This window comes from Pezoporus flaviventris, unplaced genomic scaffold, assembly GCF_033815535.1.
Source record: "Pezoporus flaviventris isolate CSIRO_AGI_PZ_B2104156 unplaced genomic scaffold, CSIRO_AGI_Pfla_v1 ptg000070l, whole genome shotgun sequence".
Classification (NCBI taxonomy): domain Eukaryota; kingdom Metazoa; phylum Chordata; class Aves; order Psittaciformes; family Psittacidae; genus Pezoporus; species Pezoporus flaviventris.
The window spans coordinates 4,976,803-4,999,570 of NW_026892618.1; the positions used below are offsets into that span (position 1 = coordinate 4,976,803).

General features: G+C 40.0%; 1 long non-coding RNA gene across 1 annotated transcript; it reads left to right on the forward strand.

Moving 5' to 3' along the window:
* The first annotated feature begins 590 nt into the window (after positions 1–590).
* Positions 591–18,877, forward strand: LOC133279037 (uncharacterized). The gene is made up of 3 exons (XR_009746756.1): positions 591–675; positions 16,139–16,188; positions 17,911–18,877. It is a non-coding gene; the product is annotated as an uncharacterized LOC133279037 (long non-coding RNA).
* The last annotated feature ends 3,891 nt before the right edge of the window (positions 18,878–22,768 follow it).

Genomic DNA, 22,768 nt, shown 5'->3' on the forward strand with positions numbered 1-22,768 from the left:
TCTTTAGCCCTAGACACAACAGCTTCTCTTTAGTGTGAAGCTTGGATCATTCCTGAATATTTTTAATCTCAGTTCCTTGTCCTCTAATATACCACCCAGGCAGGCTTCTGAGTAGCCTTTGGTGTGCTTAGGTCACAAAAGAAAATTAATCCCTCTGCTTTTCATCTTATTAAGAGTTTGGGACTGCAGTTTGGGCAGTTAACATTGACATTCCAGGATGTACAACTACTGTTCTCCTTTGAATTTTTCTTATTACTAGTCAGGGCAACTGGTACTTGGACTTCTTCATGGACTTGAAAAAAGAATAATCAAAGTCTTGTTCCTGTTCCCATTTAAGCTAACAAAACTTTTGTCACAAGTTCAGCAGAGCCCCAGGCACCCAAGGAGGACTTTCACAACTTGCAGCTTCAGCTTTTGAAGTTCCACATGGTTCAACTCAAAAGTTGAGTCACTTGGGAGGTGCATTCTTTTCAAATTCTTTTCACAGCACAACTCAGATTCCAAAAATTGTAGAGGCCAGTTTAAAATAGAAATAATTTTACCAAGCGTGCCACTCGTTTCTCTCCATTTTTTTCTGCATTACCTGTTGCTTACTGTGACCTTGGCCAGTTCACATGGGACTTGCTGTTAATTCAAGAGGATGTGGTCACTGGAAGAACAAACCAGCAATAGCGTGTACTGTGTCACTGAGCACCATTTAATTTGTACAGATTTGCCTGTTAAAAATACAGGAGTCAAGGGTAGCTTTTAGCTTCTTACAGTCTCACTATTCTGTGGCTAAAAATATTGTCTGAAAGTGGACTCCTTCCAGGACAAAAATATTCATGTTTGACTGGACCACCTTCTGTGTGCATCACTCACCCACAACATGTACCCAGACAGTGGAAAGTTCTAATTAACCAGCAGAACATACTGCTATTACACCTTTGCTCTAGAGTGATCACATGCATCATCTTCTTGTGACCCACTCCTCTACTGAAAGAAACAGACTAATAATATACTTTTAAAGAAGTGTGAATGGGGATTTATACCGCCTGAAGAAGCCACTTTCGCATGAAAATCATTTGCGCAATCATTTCCACTTCAGTGCAGGAATAGGATGATGTTCTCCCATTATGCCAAGGAAAATACTACGGCTGCTGCGGCAAGGGTGAAACAGCTTTCACTAGGGAAGCTGACATGTTATTTCTCTCGCAAAAACCTTCAGAACTTTCTGAAAAGGGACTCAGTATTTGGTGAAGCATTAAGGACTTTTTGGAAAATGTGCTTTTCTTCGTAAGAAGTTACTCAGAATGTGGTTCAAACCGTGTTTTTCTAACTAAAGAGAAACGTGTGGTGCATGTGAAAAAATACAGAAACCCATGAAAGATATCTTTGTTAAATGTCAGTGATATGTGTCTGTTATTTCTCTGTCTTGCAAGCTAATAAACTTAAGACCAGTTGCTTTACAGACAGGGTAGTTATTAGCTTTCAGCAGAAAATAACGTACCATAGGGAATTTACAGTATAAGAAAAATGCTCTTAAATATTTTGGGCCATCTGAGCCACCCAAGCTAAGTGTTTTCTGGCAGTAGAGGTGTTATTGTTGCCATAGCCCTGCCACATGATGTTATTCTCCTAAGTAAACATAGTTTTCCTATGAAAGGACTCTGCTTAAGCCCAGTGGCAAGTAGGCATGATTTCTTTCTCATACCCAGGATGGAAGAGATGGTTTTGGGGACTATGTAACAGTGGTAGAGAAAAAAAGCACAACTGAAATCTGTGTTTTACGTAAAGCAGGTGGACTGCAGTAGAAAGACATTTCATTTCTGACCATGCTCACAGAAAATAGACTAGTTGAATAACTAATCAATTACAGTGAAAAGGCAAACTTGTTGCCTCTGTCTTTCAGAAAGAACAGAACACATCCAATCACAAAAATAAGACTCTACAAAAATCTAAGAGGAGGTATCTAACCCTCATGGTTTTATTTTCATGGAACCTTTTTTTTACTATTAGATATCTTCTGTGTTTTCTAAATTCTAACTTAAATCTAGTTACTGAAGATCCAGATTGACAATAAGAACAGCTACCGTTGGAAGTCCAACAGCCAGACTATATGCTGATTGTTGGGATTATCAACCACCTTCCAGACAGAAAAATAAACATGAAATTGTGTTTTCAACCCCCCAAACAATGTCTGGCTATACACGTTCTTGGCCTTAAAGTCCACTTTTAATAATGCAAATAAAAAATGATTTTGCATTAAAACTTGACAAAATTACTTCATCCCTTATTCCAGAGCACCCATAGGGAAGTTGAAGTTTTTATGACTGTAAGTAGATTAGACCTGCAATGTTATTTTTAGTCATGTATTTATTCATGAGCAAAGGCCTTTTTGGATACAAACCAGGTGCAGACCAGCTGCTTTGTGTATCTGTGAAAGTGGCCCCAAACTGAACAAAAAAATTGCAGATACCTATCTCTGTATAATAGCATTTGTGCGTTGTACAATTCTTCCATGTTATTCTTGTGCAACATTTTTCCATAACTAAATAATTTTGGTGGGCCCCTCAGCTATGGTCAAAGCCATGCAATATGATCTGCTCAAACATGCAATGGAGTGCAGGGAGGCAGCCATCCCACCAGTCCTAGAGCCCATCTCACAGTACATCCCACAGTAGAATGGATCACACTCCACAGGGAGCTTTTTAAGTGCTCAAGGCCAGCTTGAAGGGGGATTTGAGCACCCTGGTCTAGTGGAAGGTGTCCCTGCCCAGAGCAGGTGGTTGGAACTAGATGAGCTTTAAGGTCCCTATTAGCCAAAACCATTCTATGATTCTACATTCCATAGCCTCCAAAGGGTGCCCACACAGCCCCACACTGGGGTTGCAGAGGCTACAACCTGTGCTGTGCCAGGTCCATAGACCATCCCAGGAACAGCATCAGCATGGGGCCATGCTTCTGTAAGTGCCGCTGTGGGCAAGCCGAGCACTGGTAAGGGGCAAGTGAGCCACCCACCTGTCTGCTGCTTATTGCCAAACTCGCATGCAGTCACTATGTGCCAACACAGCCATACAATACCAGCACAGACAGAAAACCAGCAAATTGTGCAAATAAAAGAAGCTGTTTGAGGCAAGGACTGTAAATCCCAGTGGAGGTCACTGGCTTCCTTGACCATAAACAAATGATAATGATTTATATCCTGTGCTATGATTCTAAGATTCTATAATATTAACACATAAATTTGTGTATGGGGAAGGGAAGAGATACTGTAAGGGGAGCTACAATATTTAGTAATAACCTAAACTTCATTTCAAGCACCTCACAGTGATTTGCAAGTGGTAGCTTCTGAATAAAGGCCAGAAGCAATATTTGACTGGAAAAATAGTATGCAGCCAGAAATCAAGAAAGACTAAGAGAAAGGAGCCTACAGCACTTGAAACTAAGGGCTGGAAGTTTCATCTGATAGAAAAAGGAATGCCTGTTGATCTGAGGAAAACATAATGCAAAACATGTTTGCTGAGTGAGAAAAATGTTGATTGGGCAATATCAAAAGCAGCTGTGGTGTGACAGTGGAAAACCAATTAAATAAATGTGACATGGCAGCAAAACAGTCCATGTGGATTGGGGTTTGTGACGTTACCAGTGGGGACAGTGATGTAAAAGCTGGTCACTAAGCTGCAACTGTGACAAAAGCATTGGTGACCTGCCAGGGGGAGAAGGGAGGAATATGCATATTACTCAATGTTTCAATGTACCTTACTTTTATAATTATGATTTCTCAGCTTTCCAGTTCATCAGACGCATCCTGTGGTGTGGTGAAGTTACCAACACACATAGCTGTGCTCACTTGGCAGATACCTAATATTATTCTGTGGACTTTGCATTTCTTGACCCCAATCATCTTGAAAAAGAAAACAAAGAAACCACATAACACAGAAAAACTGATGGGCAATGTTTTCTGCCAGACAAGAAAAGTGTTTGACTGTTCTGTGACTTTCAACTCAGTAAGAATATAATAATATATACATTTTTACTGTCAAGAGCAGGTCTTCTATGGCTGTCACTCTTCTCTGAAAAAACATGCAGTGTCTCTAATGAGATGGAGCTAATTTTTTTTTAAGCTATTACTACAAGATAAATCATTGTTCTGGGTATAAAGACCAAATATGACACATTGCATCACAGGCTGAATGGGCAATATACACTGGCTATCAATGTTTTGTAAAGTAGCATGGGATGAGAAACTGCTTAGTGTACTTGAAAATACTGGAAAGCCAATATCCAACCACAGAGAGCAAGCGAGGTCTGTCCTTCTCACTTTTTGCGAGTTTTTTCTTGAACAAAGAAAACAGTATTCCGTTTTTCTGTTTATTTGAATCACTTAAAATATTATGCCAATGAGTCACCGTCAAGAGACTAGATGAAAAGTCTTTATCTTAAAGAGATAATGTGACAAAGCAGTGTAAGTTCATGGTCCAGATTATTATGTAGAAGTTTCAACTTAATGCTAGGCTTCTCATTTTCAATGTATGCTTGCAGCAGTTCATTCAAACGCAGGGTTTTTTACGCATCAGAAGTTGTCAACAGTTCTGGTTTCTAAGGCTTTCTGCATTTTCATGGAATGGGAGCAACTTTCATTCAAGCTTCCCCAACACTCTCCCACCTTTTCCTTAAGGGACCATTCAGGATGAATGCATGGTTTAGTCTCCATGACCCACTCACTTGCTGGTGCCACTGTGACTGCCAGTAAGTGACTGAAATTAGCTTTAACTGCAAGGCGAACACTAGAAGTAGTTAGACAGACACCAGTAATTCATCCTTCACTTTCTGCTACTGTTAATCTGCTTGAATCAGTGACCTACAGCTAATGGATTCAATAGGCTTTTTGCTTAAGTCTGATCAAGCTATTAATAATACAGCTGGGGAAAAAAGTACAAAAGATACTTTGAATTTGAATATGATTTTTTAATGACCTTCTCCATTCCTAATGCCTACGCAGCCCAGTTGTTTCCAGGTCAGGATAATCATAGAATCAACTAGGTTGGAAAAGACCTTTAAGATCACAAAGCCTAAAGCAATTCTCCCAAGCAGCAGTGGGTTATCTTTGGTGCCTACAGACAATTCCATTTGGTGTGCTTTCTGTTTTTTTCAACAGCAGCTGGGAAAGTAATTGCTGGTGGAAACACATGGACACAGTGATCCTTAGCATCGCCAGGGCTGCATTAGACCATGTGGTTAACTTGAACTGCATGTGTTTGGACTCCCTGTCTTAATTCTGAACCCACAACATAAGGAGAGCATATTTCCCTGTTCCCACATCATTAATTGCAATCACTGTTATCCAAATAATCTGGTTCATAGATAAAAATTGTTTGAAAAAAAAAGTTGAGAGAGACAATGGATCAGCTAACAATAGGCCGGCTAATCATTTAGGAAAACTAATAAAAAAATAGCGACATATTAATAAACCATTCTGACTCCTGGCTTGTCAAGGATTTGGAGTACGAAGTATAACAAATCCAAAATCTGTCTGCTAAATTCTACTGACACTGAAATCTATAGGAACTCTGATTCTTGTGACGGGTCAGTTCAGTGAGTTCAGCCAAGCACTAAGGCCTGAAATTTGGCTGCAGAAATTCTGACATGCCTCCACCTCCAAGCAATCACAAAGGCTTACCAAGTGCTGTAAATAGCCCAAGCACAAGCCTCTGAACGAGCAAGCAAAGCAAGAAGCAGCTGCATTAGGTTTTAGTGATAAAAACATCGTTACCTTCTGCCTTATACAGATTTCCTACGTGACAGACATCAGAATGAAACAGTTGCAATATTCAGCACATTTTTATCCAGATAAATATTGAAAACATATTTAATGCAATATTGAAGGGATTACAGAATTCAGAAAAGGGAAAGTCTGACTAATGCTGCAGCTGTGCAGCATTCCAGTGAATCCAAGCCATTGCCAGCATTTATTAGCCACTCAGTCTTTGACAATAAACAATCTTCAGCTCATGATCATATATCCAGACAGATAGATGTACAGTATTGCTTACACAGACACATTAACACTGTCTTGTCTCTTTGCCGGGAATACTCTCAACCACTAGCTATAATTCAGTGGGGCTGTTAAAAAAGGTTCAATTTTGATCTTACTTTCTCTAATGACTATAGACAATCACAGGATAGTCTGGTTTGTTGTACATTTACTTTCGTTTTCAGGAAGAATTACTGTAGGCTAAAGTACATGAAGACTGTTTATTGCTGGCATTAAAATAAATACTTCAGCCATTTCACAAAATCAAATTTTAGAAATTTTATGTTGGAAAAGATGTTTTTCCCCACAATAATTAGAATCAAAGTACTAAAAAGTGAATCAAACTAGAAAGTTATGATAGTAATTGCAACAGAGAGCAGGTTTTCATCCATTGTAGTATGCACACTTTGAAAAAGAAAGTATCAGAGGAAATGACTGGGTTTGTACTTCTCCAGAGGAAAAGGTACACTATTAGGTATATCAAAGAAATGCAATATCCCATTAAATCAGACTGAGAAAAAAAATCAGGGATTTTTTCAGTCATTATGAGGAACAGTAACACAAGTTTTGTGAAGTTTCTTCGGTTCCAGCAAGTACTCCACATTGCATTCAGAACTCCAGGCGCACACATGCAGAGGATGGACTCAGAAAGGCGCTTCTCTTACCTTCAGTCACCACCACTTTATAAACCAGTTAAGAGCCTTATTTATATTTAGTGTCTGGTGAAGGTTCAGAAGAGGAAGCAAAGAAAGAGTTGTCATTAACTGAACAGAACTGCTCAGTGTGAAAGTGTTTTGGTTTCTTGAAGTACCTAGCTTGCCAAGGACATGCTCAGGGGTTTAAAACAAGCAAGCCAGGACACTTACTTTGAGATATAGCATTAAAACTGGAATAAACCCAGCCAAGATTAATGTCAAATCAACTGAGAATGGTCTAAACAAGAAAACAAGAATGCTTTGTAAAGAAAAAGACAAAGAAATGCTTCAATCTTCTGATCATACCAAGCAGAAAGTCACACAAGACAGCCTCTCATTCAAAGATAAATATTTTTTCAATACACAAGATAAAATCATTATTTGGCCCCCTTTCTATTCTATTTCTTATAGTAAATGAAGAATGAAATGTCACCAGTATTATCTAGTTATAGTCTTGTCAAGGTTACACGTATCAGAGAAAATCTCAAATACTACTGAGAAAGATATTATTGTCAGCTGGAGAATGTTTTATGGTGGTACCTTGCTAAGAAAGTTTTATTAATACAGTCCAAGAACAAGTGGAAAAAGGAACAAAATCCATGTAATATATGGAAGGATTAGGGTAAGAATAATATATCTATTTTCATTTTTACTCTAGCACTGAATGTTCCAACATTAAATACAATGGGAAAGTATTTTAAAAGCATATTTTTGTTAGCATCAAATTTTCCCTTCAATGCAACCATCTCTGGGACATCCAGACTTCTAAAATTGATGATTCTCAAAATAGATTTGGGTGATGAGAAGGCAAGCCAGCAGCAGTGGGACCAGGCACCGAAGTGGGGAACCGTCTAAAACCAGCTCTGTCCTGATTCCACCAAGATGTGTCTGAGCTGCTGGACATGCAGATTGTGAACTGCTGCTGTTTGTGATGCATCTTAAGAAAAATATTTTGAGGCAAAGCAAACGGCATGATTGTGCACTTTAAAAGAGCGTGCCACACCTTACAGAAGGAATAGACAAGCAGTTCAAAAAGGTGTAACTCATGAGCAGGATGGGCAAGTCTAGCTAATACTTTCAGGAGCCATCTCAAATTGCCTGTATTTATAGAAACATAGAATAGTTAGGGTTGGAAAGGACCTTAAGATCATCTAGTTCCAACCCCCCTGACATGGGCAGGGACACCTCACACTAAACCATCTCACCCAAGGTTCTGTCCAACCTGGCCTTGAACACCACCAGGGGTGGAGCATTCACAACTTCCTTAGGCAACCCATTCCAGTGCCTCACCACCCTAACAGGAAAGAATTTCTTCCTTATATCTAACCTAAACTTCCCCTGTTTAAGTTTCAACCCATTACCCCTTGTCCTGTCACTACAGTCCCTAACAAATAGTCAATCCCCAGCATCCCTATAGGCTCCCTTCAGACGCTGGAAGGCTGCTATGAGGTCTCCATGCAGCCTTCTCTTCTCCAGGCTGAACAGCCCCAACTTCCTCAGCCTGTCTTCATATGGGAGGTGCTCCAGTCCTCTGATCATCCTCGTGGCTCTCCTCTGGACTTGTTCCAACAGTTCCATGTCCTTTTTATGTTGAGGACACCAGAACTACACACAATACTCCAGGTGAGGTCTCACGAGAGCAGAGTAGAGGGGCAGGGTCACCTCCTTCAACCTGCTGGTCACGCTCCTTTTGATGCAGCCCAGGATACAGTTGGCTTTCTGGGCTGCAAGCGCACACTGAAGCCGGCTCATGTTCAGTTTCTCATCAACCAACACCCCCAAGTCCTTCTCCGCAGGGCTGCTCTGAATCTCTTCTCTGCCCAACCTGCAGCTGTGCCTGGGATTGCTCTGACCCAGATGTAGGACCTTGCACTTGGCATGGTTAAACTTCATGAGGTTGGCATCAGCCCACCTCACAAGCGTGTCAAGGTCCCTCTGGATGGCATTCCTTCCCTCCAGGGTATCAACTGAACCACACAGCTTGGTGTCATCGGCAAACTTGCTGGGGGCGCACTCAATCCCACTGTCCATGTCGCCTACAAAGACGTTGAACAAGACCGGTCCCAACACCAATCCCTGAGGGACACCACTCGTTACTGGTCTCCAGCTGGACATTGAGCCATTGACCACAACTCTTGGTGTGCGGCCATCCAGCCAGTTCTTTATCCACTGAGTGGTCCATCCATCAAATTGATGTCTCTCCAATTTAGGAACAAGGATGTCGTGTGGGACAGTGTCGAACGCTTTGCACAAGTCCAGGTAGAAGACATCAACTGCTCTAACCCTGTCCATGAGTTCCGTAGCCCCATCATAGAAGGGCACCAAATTGGTCAGGCAGGATTTCCCCTTAGTGAAGCCATGCTGGCTGTCACCAAGCACCTTGTTGATTTTCATGTGCCTTAGCATGCCTCCAGGAAAATCTGCTCCAAGGTTTTGCCAGGCACAGAGTTGAGACTGACTGGTCTGTAATTCCCCGGGTCATCCATTTTCCTCTTCTTGAAAATGGGGGTTATATTTCCCTTTTTCCAGTTGTCAGGAACTTCACCTGACTGCCATGATTTCTCAAATATGATGGTCAGTGGCTTAGCAACTTCATTCGCCAGCTCCTTCAGGACCTGTGAATGGGTTTCATCATGTCCCACGGCCTTGTGCACATTCAGGTTCTTAAGATGGTCTAGAACCAGATCCTCTCCTACAGTGGGCCCCAGGTCTTCATTCTCACAATCCCTTCATCTGCCTTCCAAGACTTGGGTGGTGTGGTCGGAGCCTTTGCCAGTGAAGACCGAGGCAAAGAAGTCATTCAGAACCTCAGCCTTCTCCAAATCCAGGGTAGCCAGTTCTCCGGTTAGCTTCTGGACAGGGCCCACGTTGTCCCTAGTGTGTCTTTTATTTGCAATATACCTATAGAATCCCTTCCTGTTATCTTTCACATCCCTAGCCAAGTTTAATTCTAACTGGGCCTTAGCTTTCCTAACCTGGTCCCTAGCTTCCTGGACCCATCCTTGTATTCTTCCCAGGCCACCTGTCCTTGCTTCCAGCTTTCATAAGCCTCTTTTTTCCCTAAAAGTTTCCTCAGCAGCTCCTATCCAGGAGTTACTTATGTTAGTTACTATGTTATGTTAGTTACTATGTTAACTTATGTTAGTTATTATGTTAACTTATGTTAGTTATTATGTTTCAAAATATCTCTCATGGGGGTATTTTTGGTAAAAAAATGGACTCATATCCATGCCCATGTCCAGGAGTCATACAGAGTTGCAGTTAAACGGATTCCGATCCTTTGACCACCGAGACAGAGCAGGGATGTCAGTGAATAGCCCGAAGGAGGTAAGACACATCTCTGATCAGACCAAGCCATTGCGGAGCTACGGGACTAGAATTCTGCGTTCAGAAATGGATACGCCTGGCACGAGATAATTAAACACTGTTGCAGTTACACTGATATTGTTACTAAAACGACCATTGTTAAGATACCACTTCACCCTGAACTTGCTCAGTGGCACAAAGTTGTCAGGTGGTCAACCAAAAATGCTCAATGTTGTAGTGTTATAACAAATTGTAATCTTGATAGCATTTGCATCCTTTTTCATTAATGATTGAAGAATGCAGGAAATTTAGAAAACTGAACATTAGCTTTGATAGTCCCAACATGGTTAATAATTCACATTTTCTAGAATTTCACTATTTCAAATAGAATTCCACCATGAAGAACCAGGATATCACCCCTGAGTTCATGTCGAGTTCAACTTGAAAAGCGCAAGGGTACAGTATGTGCTGCTGGATATAACAAAATGAAGAAAATTACTACAGCTAAACTGAGATTATCGAACCTGAGAGAGTTGCTGGAATCAATGATCTCCAATTGAAAGCCCACCATGGTGGTCTGATCCAGAGGACATTTATTACTCTATAAGGAGCACTAGCCCAAGAGACTAGACAAAACTCAATAAATACATTTTTCATTTATTACTGAAGTGATAACCTGGACAGTCAACTAAGATCCTGTAATAGCAACAAAAAATCATTCATTTCTTTGGCCTTTTGTTAAATCTATTTGATGTTTCACAGAGGTTTAGGAGAAGCTGTGGTCAGGGATCAGGAGCTCAGATACAACTGCCTGCAGGTGATAGTCATATAAAAGATAAAAGGGCCATAATCCCATATGGCATCCAAGCAATCAAAAAGAACATTGGCAGGGAAGAAAAATAAGAAGAAAAAAAAAAAAGCCTGAAGTACACAATTCAAGTTGTATGTTTCTTTTAAAGAGAGATACAAAATAAATCCTACTACTTTACCATTATAAATTACTCTTCTCTTTAAATAGCATGTGAACTGATGACAATTAGGGTAACATCTAAAGGTCAAAGTAAAAAAGCAACAGCTCCCAGATTGTCCTTTGTAGAATAAAGAATAATATCCGTAACTAAGATTTTTAGTAGTACCTCCTTAAGAAGTCACATCCTAAATAAATGCTATTATTTTTCAAACATGCAACACTACTGGGTTCTTTTCAATCTTGAAATCAAGGCAAATATTTATGTATGTAATAAGGTTTTATCACAGCTATTCTAAATCTCAAATTCTTCACATTTGGCCTTTCTCAATGAAATGCTGCTCTGATTGTCAGCTTAACCTTCTGTTTATGAGCAGAATCCATTGTGGTTTTGAAGATCAATGTTATTTTAAAACTAAGTCAGATTTCTCAGGATAATCCTCAATTGCCGAATGAAAAAAAAGAAAATAAGGTTGAAGAGGACTGTTCTAAGGGGCTAATATTTTGTCATACACTTTTTGATGATTGTTTCAACTCTTTTGCATCTACAGTGTAACAGACTTTGGTAACCCCATGCTAAGAAATCATTTGAGGACTCATGGCTGTGTTTCTGCATAATATCAAGCAAGGTTTGCAAAGACTTTATTCCTCACTCCTCCCTTCTCAGTTTAGGCATCTACAGTGAAGACAAGTCACTCCAAGCACCTTCTTATGGTGATTCAAGCAACTTGTATTTCAAGGCCTTTTAGAGACTCCTGAAACTTTCCATTTCATAGAAAGTGGAAAGCTAGTACATCCCAGGTGAATCTTCTGGCTAAAGCCAGGTGGAATGAAACAGCCTAGAGGGCAGAATTTGGATTGGATTTCAAAAGTCAAAAAAAGCACTTATTCAAAAGTAGCTTAATATTAAGATTCTATCTCTTTCTCATTTCTTCCTCTTTAATTTAGAAGTTGATAATTCTTGTCTAGCTAGCAGAACTAATTCTTGGGATAACTTCTTTAGCAATTTAAAAACACTGCTGAAGTGACTCTAACTGTCCTTTATCAGCTACTACAGATGACATCTTCCCCTCACATTTGCCTTTGGTGTTTCTGTGGCAGACGTAAATAATCATCTGCCTGGAAAATTAGCATTATTTAATGTTATTTCTTTAATATGTTCTTTATATGACTTAGCAACTGGTAATAAGAAGGAAAAATAGCACTATAGACAACCAGCTGGCTTCCCATGAACAGATCACTTCCACTAACAGATCACCAGCAAGGGTGACCAGAGTATTTTGATGCTTTTACCCACTGGCACACCAACCTGTCAGAAGCCCTGGGAAGCCTGGCTTCCATACTGAGAATATGTTATCTGTTAGCAGACATATCACAAAAGCTTTCAAGAGGGAGCTACGTTTGTAAGTCTGAAGACATAATAACTTCTTAAACCTCTGTATTCTGTTGCTCTGGACAATTTGTCCATAGATTAGCTGGCCAAGTCCCCGGCAAGCACCTATCTCAACACAATGTGGGAATCTGAATTGAATCGTGTCTCTGGCACTCGTTCCTTAGGAAGAATATAACTACTTTGGAAAGTATTGCACTGAACCTTGCTGAAGGGCTGCATCAAATACAAGCAATTTCTGACACATTAAATAGTGCGGCAGACATTTCAAAGCATCATAAGGACCCCACAGATGACCCCTTCCTATTACCTATTAACTGGCTATAAGGCATCTAGAGCCCATGTGAATTTTGAAAATATCAGAGTCAGGAAGGATATTCATTCAAATTCCTATTTCATGTTTGGAGGGTCTATTCTACTACAGTTGAATAAAAACAGATTTTGAGTCCACTTCAGTAGGATTCATGAGAGGGTACTAACAGGGATTCATGTCTCCCTGTTGTTCTCTGTACAGCCTTTATCAAAAAGGGCAACCCCGGAGTACCAACACCTGTTGTACTCAAAACAGGGAGATAAACTGCATTGCTCTGACCTCATCATATCCTGCAGAGAACCACTAGGTTAATCCAGGGTAAGTGAGACTCTGATGTTTAGAGCAGGTCTGGTTTACAGCAGAATATTAATCTTTAAATGGGGATGGAAAGAAGTGCTCAGAAGCGTTATTTATAAATGAAGATAAGTGCTGGCTAACTTCCCTGCCTTATGCTTATATCATCTAATTATCTTGGCATGGGGTTTCGCTCTTTCATGTTCCAAGTCTGCTTTGTGCTCTAGCAAATTCACATCATTATCCTTCCTATCTCTTACATTTTTTCTCCTCTCTTTAGATACACCATTAACAATCCTAAGTAAACTGAGCTTCAGGGGTTTATATATGCTTGGTGTTACGCAATTTCTGCTTCCAGTTTCCAACCAACACTGCTTATTTTTATGGCTGCAAGACAATATGCTATAAAAAGGTATTTTTTCAAGAGGATCTTCCAAACCCTCATACCAATCTCAGAGCACCTCAAAAATAGTGACAGCCATGAATCCCAATGGCTAGATTCTATAATCTGGGGAGAGGGAAGTCTAGAACTATGGAATTTTTTAAACAACAGTGATAACTGAGTGAGGCAAAAAAGACATAAGACAAAACTTACCTGGCTGTATTAATCATTTTATGGAGCAGGGCTTTTCACCCAGTACTGCCTTGAGTTCAGCAACTTTTAGACTTCCCAGACTGCTCAGCATCCTAAGAGAAGTGGCTTTTATCCCTTCACCTCTGGCTGTGGGATCCCTCCATGCCCACCACTGCACCTTTCTTCAGCAGGGGCTTCTTTCTGCCTCTGTTTCACAAACTTCTCCCACCTCTGCATGCTCCCCTACTCGCAAGGAAGGATCTACCTTCCCATCCTCCCTCTGTCCTGAGGGTTTTGTTGCACAATGGGCTGCAGATGAGACAAGGCAAAGAGAACACAACAGATGGTAAACCACAGGCAGAAAAATAAAACAGGTATCATCCTGAACAAACTGGAATAGTATTTCCAAAATGGTATCCTTTGGCATTCCCTAATATGTGAATTTTTCTTACCAGCTATGAAACAGAAAAAGACAGAGAAAATACCAGTCCAGTTTGAGTCATTACAGGCTTTGTGGTAGGAGAAGATGAATAGCTGGAGAGATATAGAGATATAAGAAAAGGTAGATCATCATCTTTGGCCTCCTATCCAAACAGGGCAAATTTTACCCTGTTTGATTCAAGAGCAAGATGCCGATCCTCTACAGCAAGGTCCTAAGCACTACCCCCCATCTGGCTTTTGCTGCTGGAGTAGGTGGCCTGGTATGGTGTAACAGGGAAATGCAGCTTAGCCCACACCTGGGAGGGCAAGGAGGAGGCATGGCCTCATCCAAACACATTGTCCACAGTCTTCCCTGGATACAGAGATGCTTTCAGCCTGTGAACAGTAGAAGTGATGCCTTTGCAGAGGAAGCTGATGCGTCCAAGTGTGAATATGATATGGGAATATCATATATAATAGACATACGTGAATATGTCTGTTACCTGCTACAGCACGTTAATTTAAATGCTCAAACTGCAACATTGTTTATGGCTTGTATGTGCTATTAAAAAGATTTGCACGTGACATAACCCTTTCAGTCTCAACATCACCAAATCCCTGAAGCCTAACTAGATTGCAAAATGTTTATTTCTTTGATCTTCCTAACAGTAACAAACAATCCTTTCAACCTCACTACCTGTATCTCCTTCTTTTGAGTTAGCTGAGGTTTAATACTCTAGTAAAGTTTCACAAAGGTATCTTATGTAAAAAAAATTTCCTAATCACAAATTGAGGTAAGGAGATATAATTCCTCACCCAAATTGTCTAATCACAGTGCATTTGAAAATGATAAATCTCTCCAAGAATAAAAAAAAATCAGCAGGCAGATGGCAGAATAGATTATATTTAATTATAAAAAATTTAACTATATTGTTAATAACATGATCTAGGAAAAATATTAAAAATGTAATGTAAATTCCTTTTTTTTTAATCTATTTTTTCCATACTTTTTTTTTGCATCTATTTTTAAACAAGTCTTTATTTCTTCTATACACAAATGAATATCTGGCTATAGCGTTAGTTGTTAAAACTAGATCAGTACCAGGGGAATCTTTGATCTTCACAATTATCAATTAAATATTTAAAATCAGAAGAATGAAGATGCTTTGAAGACTTATTAGTAGATTAATTTATTCTCAGTTATTAATTTTCATTGCATAAAATTGAAAAACATGAAGCAACAAAGCATGCATGCTCACTCTGTTGTGGTGTTTGAACTAACAAGTCTCCTATGAGGTTTGGGATATATATTCTGGGCTTTTTAATTATATACTACACATATTCCTAAGAAAATATAAGCAGAGTCTGTAAGGGATAGATTTGTGATTAGTACTGTAGCAAATAATATATCCATATTTATGGTTCTGTGAAAATACAGGTAAGTTTTGAAGTGTTTATTTCCCCTTCAAATTTACTGTAAAAATGCCTTTGCCCAGGAGTAAAAAAAGGGTTCCTTTACACCAGCATGCTCTGAAGCAAGGCAGTACTTGTGATCCATCTCAGAAAAAAAGAAGGAAAATTCTCAGAGCATTTCAGCAGCAAGCCACCAGCCTGGTAACACACAGCCTGAGTTTCATCATTTATATATCTCAGTAAATTATCAGAAATGAAGCTATGCATCATAACAGCCATATAAGTCTAGCTCATTGAGGAAGGATTTAAAGAGCTCTACCATTCATGATTTTGAAGGCTCATGTCAAGTATTCACCTTGTACTCAACAAGGAGATGGCATTTGTTACTATCATGTAAAAAGAAAACAAGAAAAAAGTACAGTATCCCCTGTCAGTAACAGAATTTCAGAGATGAGTATTCTGCCTGCCAGCCCACAGTCTTTATGTAGTTTTTCTATAAGTATAAACGGTGAATAACTGAAGATTCAAATTGCATAGCAGATGAAATCCCCAATGTTACTCTGTTTGGTCACATACACCTACAGTGATTTGTTCTAGGAATCAGTCTTTTCACCACCACCTTATACCCATGATGTTTTTAGTATTTCCTGGTCCCAGTTAGGGGAGAAATCACAAAAAAAAAAAAAAGCTTTTCTTATATCTTTTTTCCTATGGATTTCTTTTGCCATTGTACCTCAGAAGAAACCATAGTAGAGAAACAAAGTGCAGCAGAATAATAAGCATCTGGACCATAAACACTGGTAAGTCACCTCTTCCATTCAGATAAATATTTAGGTAAATGCTACTTTAATGGGAAATTATCAACACACCTTTGAGCTAAACACAAAAACCTAGCCCAGTGAACTGTTACTTCAAACATGGAATAGAAAGCATCAGTTGTCAGATAAAAACAATCTCTTTCTAATCTCATGGAGCTGAGTAAAGACAGAGTTACAACTTCTGCTTAAAGCCCTCTGATACAAATAAGTAGAATGGCATAACAACCCACATTTTGCTAAATTAATTAAATGTCTTTACCACGCTATGGATCATTTATTGTTCAGAGTGCTCAGACACTATGCCTAGCAAGCATCATCATAAGCTATCCTTTTCCTGCCTAATGTGTTTCAAAGCCTACAGTATCCTCCTTTTCATTTTTTAATTAGCATTCTAAAAGCACGTGCACGCTGCTGTGTCCTTCCTCGGGAGGAAGACCCTGGCAGCAGCAGCAACCTGTGCTGCCTCTGCCCTTATTCCAGAGCTAGCAACTGGCTTGGAGACCACTGGTGACCCTGCAAAAATTCATGTACTACACAGTGTATTTCCCACAGTAAATATACTGGGCAGTAACAGAGCCATCAATTTCTCAGCAAACAAATTTTATGATAAAGGAAATGTCACTGCTTTAAACCCAAATAAAATCATTTCAATTTGATAGAGTGTTTGCTTGAGAACTCACAAAATTTTCACTCTAACTTATTTTATCCCTTCAGAATGTAGTCTGATCATGTAAAAAAACCCACTGGAAACGTACCTCAAATTTGAACATAGTTACTCTGAATTACTTCCTAGTCATCCATAATGTAAAGCAGCATTTCTTCAGTGATTTGTGCCATTTTTGATAACTCTGAATAGTCAGGAACTGAGTTCATGGCTGCTTTGCATTCCCAAAGTGACACAAAACAAATGGATTGTACTAGGGAACTCATCCTCTTTTAAATTCTCTTCTCCCTCCCTTCACCAACATTGTATCAAGTAACTAATGCAGCAAAAATCCCCAAAAACTTTTATTGAACAAATACAAAAGTCATATATAAAAGCTGCAATATCACTTAATTGGAAAATTTCATACTCAGCTTTTCTTTCTTCAGAAACCCTGTCTGATAATCCATAACAAATTGATTCAGCCATGAAAACATTCACAGTGCATGAAAACTGTGGTGCAACTTTCCAGGATCACACACTGCACACACACAGTTTTAGCAGTCAGGTAGGTAGGTATGTAACACACTGAGGGGCTCGCAGGACACTCTAGTTGGCGCAAAAATGCAATTGAGCAAGGAAAGAGGAGGTTGTAGTTTGCTTCACAGACTGCCCACAACAGACAGAGGAAAACATGCTTTAGCCAAAACCATGGAACATGCTGCTCCTCTCCTCTGCTTCCCGAGTCCTCTAGGGTAGAGTAGTTCACCTAGAGCATGTTGTAAGTCAGAGCTGTCTAAACTGCCAATGAAAAGGCACACAATTCCTACCCTTGCCATAAGCACATGTTACAGATCAGACCGGTGCATACAGGTTTCTTGTAGGACCAGGGAGAAAACTGTACTATCTGATCTCTATATCCACTTACACAGAAGCTCAGCAAGAGGGTAGGGCTCAAAGTCCTAGGAGAGAAAATGGGAGTAAGAGTTTCCTGAGGACTACTAAGCCAACACACTATTAAGTGTACCGTCTAACACTGTTCTGTTCTTCCACTCTTGCAGCTACCACATGTGATGGACCATATCCAAGTTAAACACTCTCACCAGAGCATGCTCCAAGACAGACGACTGGGCCTCAGGCTTTGCCAATACAATGCAGTTCTATTCTCTATTTATTTTTGTAGTTCAAAGACCTGGCAGTAGCCCATTTGATGCCTGCCATAAAGACCAGTGCACTCCTGATTACTGCCATGAGATTTCCAAGCCCACAGACGGCGTATATTCCAATGTATGCCAGTCACCAAGATAGACCATGCACAAATAGCAGCAGGATTCTCTGAGAGAAAGAAAAAAGCCAGCTCCTATTTCCACTTTGAAGCCCCCCATAACAGGCTGCCAACTTGAGGACCTTGCTTTAATCACAGCAGCCACATGAAAGAGTTCATTCTGTTTATCTTGGTTCATTTAGGAAACCAGTGATAAGTCTGCCATGAAAAAAAAACATCTTCTCCTGGAAGCTGGCATACTTGTCCCAAGATATGGGCTTTGATTTCATTTTAAGTGCAGTTATTTACAGTCATACCACAGAGTGCATGAGTTTTCTCATTCTACCAGATGACTCCTTTTCCCTGATAAGCAAGCTGTGAATACTTAAAATTTCCTCTCAAGTACAATGGCATCTCTGAGTGGAAGTGGTAGGAAGAGGGCAGCAGATGCTCCTACAGCTTCAGGTTAAGCGTGCAAGCTGCATCCTGATGTTCGCACCCAGCCAGGCAATAAAAGGAACTGGAGGAAGAACTGTGGCCCACACATAGGAGGGAACAAGGTGCGTGATGTGACTCAACTTTCTCCCACTAGGCTTTCTGAAGCAAATAAGACAAGCGTAATTGTAAATAAAGATAGGAGGCTGGTGTTCAACTACTGAATATGGAGTATTACTTTGCCATGAAACAGCAATATCAGAAAAAAAACAAAGTTGCAGACTAATTGTGGATAAAAACATATAATCCTCTTCTGCATGAGTGGACTGCATTTTCAGCTGTATTGTGGATAACCAAACAGATAATCTTGTCCCTGTAAATCAGAGCAATATATGTACTTTTTAACTTTGCTACCATCTACAGACCACTGGCATCCCCCAGTGCTCTTTGTGGTATAGCCAGATTCTGTAGTGTTGTTGCTTTAGTTTTCTGGGCTCACTATGTACCTCGTAGGGTTTCAGTGTCAGTGAATGCAATTCTCTCTCTGCTAATAAGAAGTTTTAGAAGGTGTGAAGTGGTTGACGGGTTCTTTTGAACCCAGTGGATGCAAGGTAGTGGCTGTTGATGATGGAAGTACGCACTGGAGACTATTTAGCCTCAGATTGCTAAAGGATTCGGAAGCTGCGACTGAGTGGAAGACATTTATGAACATATTTGATTTCTGGACCCTACATGAACCCTTAACTTCTGGCAAAGACAGAAATGAGAATGAAGAGAAAAACTCTTGTATTTGGAGAAAGATGTATTATTTTCAAGTTCTGAAGGATCATTATCTTCAGCACAACCATTTTTCCTCTTGAAATGTAGGTTATATTACTACATTTACTTCTGACTTCTCAGCCCTTGGCACCCATAATTCTATTTTTCCATTTAAAAAATTGCTGAGGTCTCTGTTCTGATATCTCAGCAAACACAATATTTCATCTCTGACTGTATCCTGTTTAGTCTGGATTTGTTCATATTTGCAAGCAATAGATTTGAAATACAGCCTTGCAGAATAATCAGTAATAAACACACAAAAGTGACAGGCAATAATTTCATAGTTTTCATAAGAGATAAAGTAAGATATTTTACAAAACTTTGCCATATCATGTGAATGTGCCAATTTACCCCTCACAGTACGTTAGGTATTGTGACATATTAGGAGATGCTACTATAAATCTTGCAGTATCTTGCAAATGTGCAATTACTCTTCACAAGTGCCCAGATGGGGATTATATCTCATTATGTCAAGTGCCATGCAAAAAAAAAAAAGTCAGCTGTAATTAATGGGGTTGGAAACTTCAAGAACAGATCTGCTGATGAAAAAAACAAAAACGGTCAGAGTATCTGCTTGAATCACAACTCAAATGACTGGCTGTTTACGCTAACCTTGTCCAAAGCATGTAATCATCCTGAGAATGCAAAACTGGACTGAATCACAAGAGTGACGTTCCTTGCAAGCTTTCCACTAGGTGCTTTGTCTGCATGTCTATGCATTAGAATAATGTCCAAAATTTTTCTTTTCTAATGCTACAGTAGCTTTCAGATTTCTGACCTTTTTAGAAACAGAAATAACAGATCCTTAAAAAAAAAAAACAAAACCAAACCCCCCCCCAAAAAAAAAACCAAACCCAAAAACAAAACAACCACCACAAACACAAACAAAAAATACATTAAGGTTAGAAAAAGGTCCAGTTTGGTGTAAACTTAAATTTTACATGTCAATTGATTCACTCAAACACCTAGACCTGTTGTTTTTCACCTAAGTGTAACATGGCATTCCCAAATTCCAAATTATGAGCCCTAACCAAATTTTCCTCACAAAACATTCCCATTCCCCCTGCCTGGAACCTCAGAGCATGTCACTGAATAATCAGTTCCCTTCACGGACCACTGTAGTGCTTTGCAAATAGACATCATCCCTGGATTATCCTGCTTAAGACCTGCATGCAGCACATCCATACACTTTGCAATATTTCGATTTCACTTGCCCCAGTAGCTGATTTCCCCAAAGAAACATCCTTGGATGATCTCAGGTACATGCCAGAGACAGATAGTCAGCTATACAAGCTTGGGTTTTTCCCTGAAGTTTAACATTATTAGCTGAACAGGCTCAGTTGAGCATGTATTCAGATGTCTTTTCTTAAAATTGACTTTTAATGTTAGTCATGAACAGATATTCACACTTCTAAACATTTTTTCCCCTTAAATTTTCCTTAGTGGCATACCTGTTAAAGAAAATTGCATCTGAAAGAAGTTGTTCTCATTGCCTAATAAACTTTTTGATTAAACACACCAAGTATTCATCAACCTCTACAATATTTTTAAATATTTTGAGATACGAGTTTTCAGTTTTCTACTTCCAAAGGAAGCATGGAACAAGTCAGGTCAGATTTTTTAAGGTGTCAATTGAATACAGCTGAACTTCTTCAAGAAAAATGAGCTTTTATGAAAAGAAAGCTTCAAATTTATGATTCTACCAATTTTTTTCTCATTCTCAGAACTGTTGAGAAGCAAGGCCAAAAGCAGTTCCTTTTCCTTTCTAATGGAAAAGGAGCCAAAATTCAGAGTCAGGTAAATTCCACTTACCTACCTTTAATTTTGGCCTCAACAGTGCCATTTGCCAGCCAAGAACCAATGTCAGGATTGCACACTATTAAGTGAGTTCCTTTTACTGAATCCCTGCAACCTTGCTAATGTGTAAGCCATAAAACATGAAAGTATGCATTCATTCTGAGTTCAGTTTGCAGAATGAGTAACCAGGAGAACCATTGCTCTGCCTCCCTTTCCTTACAGGTCCCAAACCTGTCTCGAAAATGCTTAATGACAGCAAAACTGCTGTGCAAATGGATGCTGCTTCTTAAAAAGACTGTCATAAATGCATGATGAACAAGGGGAGCTGTAATGACTATTTTTAGATGGATGGCATCAATTTCAGAGAAAACTCATTTTTCGACAAAAAGGGTTTGGATTACCTCTCCTTATATGCAGCTACATCAATCCACCTCAGCTTCCTCTACAACACAAAATGACCAAGTGGTGGCCAGCATCATGCATGGGCTTTCTTCTAGATGGAGAGGAAATGTTCTGTAGGCTCCACGGACCAGCAGCTGCCACTTAGCAATGCCTTGCATGACTGGGAAACTGCAATATTCCCATTTATTCTCCTGACTTACTAGTTTGTTTTTCTGACTGAAACCTCAGATTTTCTTCTTGCTAGAATTCTTGCATACATAGTTCTGCTCGCTGTGATTTTGTACTCGTTATTTCTGTCTAACAGTATGCTCTTCCTAGAGAACTGACATGCTTGCAGTAACTGGCCATAATAGCATTCCTTGAAAGGCTAGTGCTGGTTTATGTTTGGGAATACCAACTCTGACAAGATAATGCCAACATGTAATTTGTAATTGAACCATTTAGTAGAATCATGGAATCATAGAACAGTTAGGGTTGGAAAGGACCTTAAGATCATCAAGTTCCAGCACCCCTGCCAAGGGCAGGGACACCTCACACTAAACCATCTCAGCCAAGGCTTCGTCCAACCTGGCCTTGAACACTGCCAGGGATGGAGCATTCACAACTTCCTTCGGCAACCCATTCCAGTGCCTCACAACCCTAACAGGAAAGAATTTCCTCCATATATCCAATCTAAACTTCCCCTGTTTAAGTTTTAGCCCGTTACCCCTTGTCCTATCACTACAGTCCCTAATGAGGAGTCCCTCCCTGGCATCCCTATAGGCCCCCTTCAGATAGTGGAAGGCTGCTATGAGGTCTCCATGCAGCCTTCTCTTCTCCAGGCTGAACAGCCCCAACTTTCTCACCTTATCTTTATACGGGAGGTGCTCCAGTACCCTGATCATCCTCGTGGCTCTCCTCTGGACTTGTTCCAACAGTTCCATGTCCTTTTTATGTTGAGGACACCAGAACTGCACACAATACTCCAGGTGAGGTCTCACGAGAGCAGAGTAGAGGAGCAGGATCACCTCCTTCAACCTGCTGGTCACACTCAGTTTGATGCAGCCCAGGACATGGTTGGCTTTCTGGGCTGTGAGTGCACACTGAAGCCGCCTCATGTTCATTTTCTCACTGACCAACACCTCCAAGTCCTTCTCCGCAGGGCTGCTCTGAATCTCTTCTCTGCCCAACCTGTAGCTGCGCCTGGTACTGCTCCGACCCAG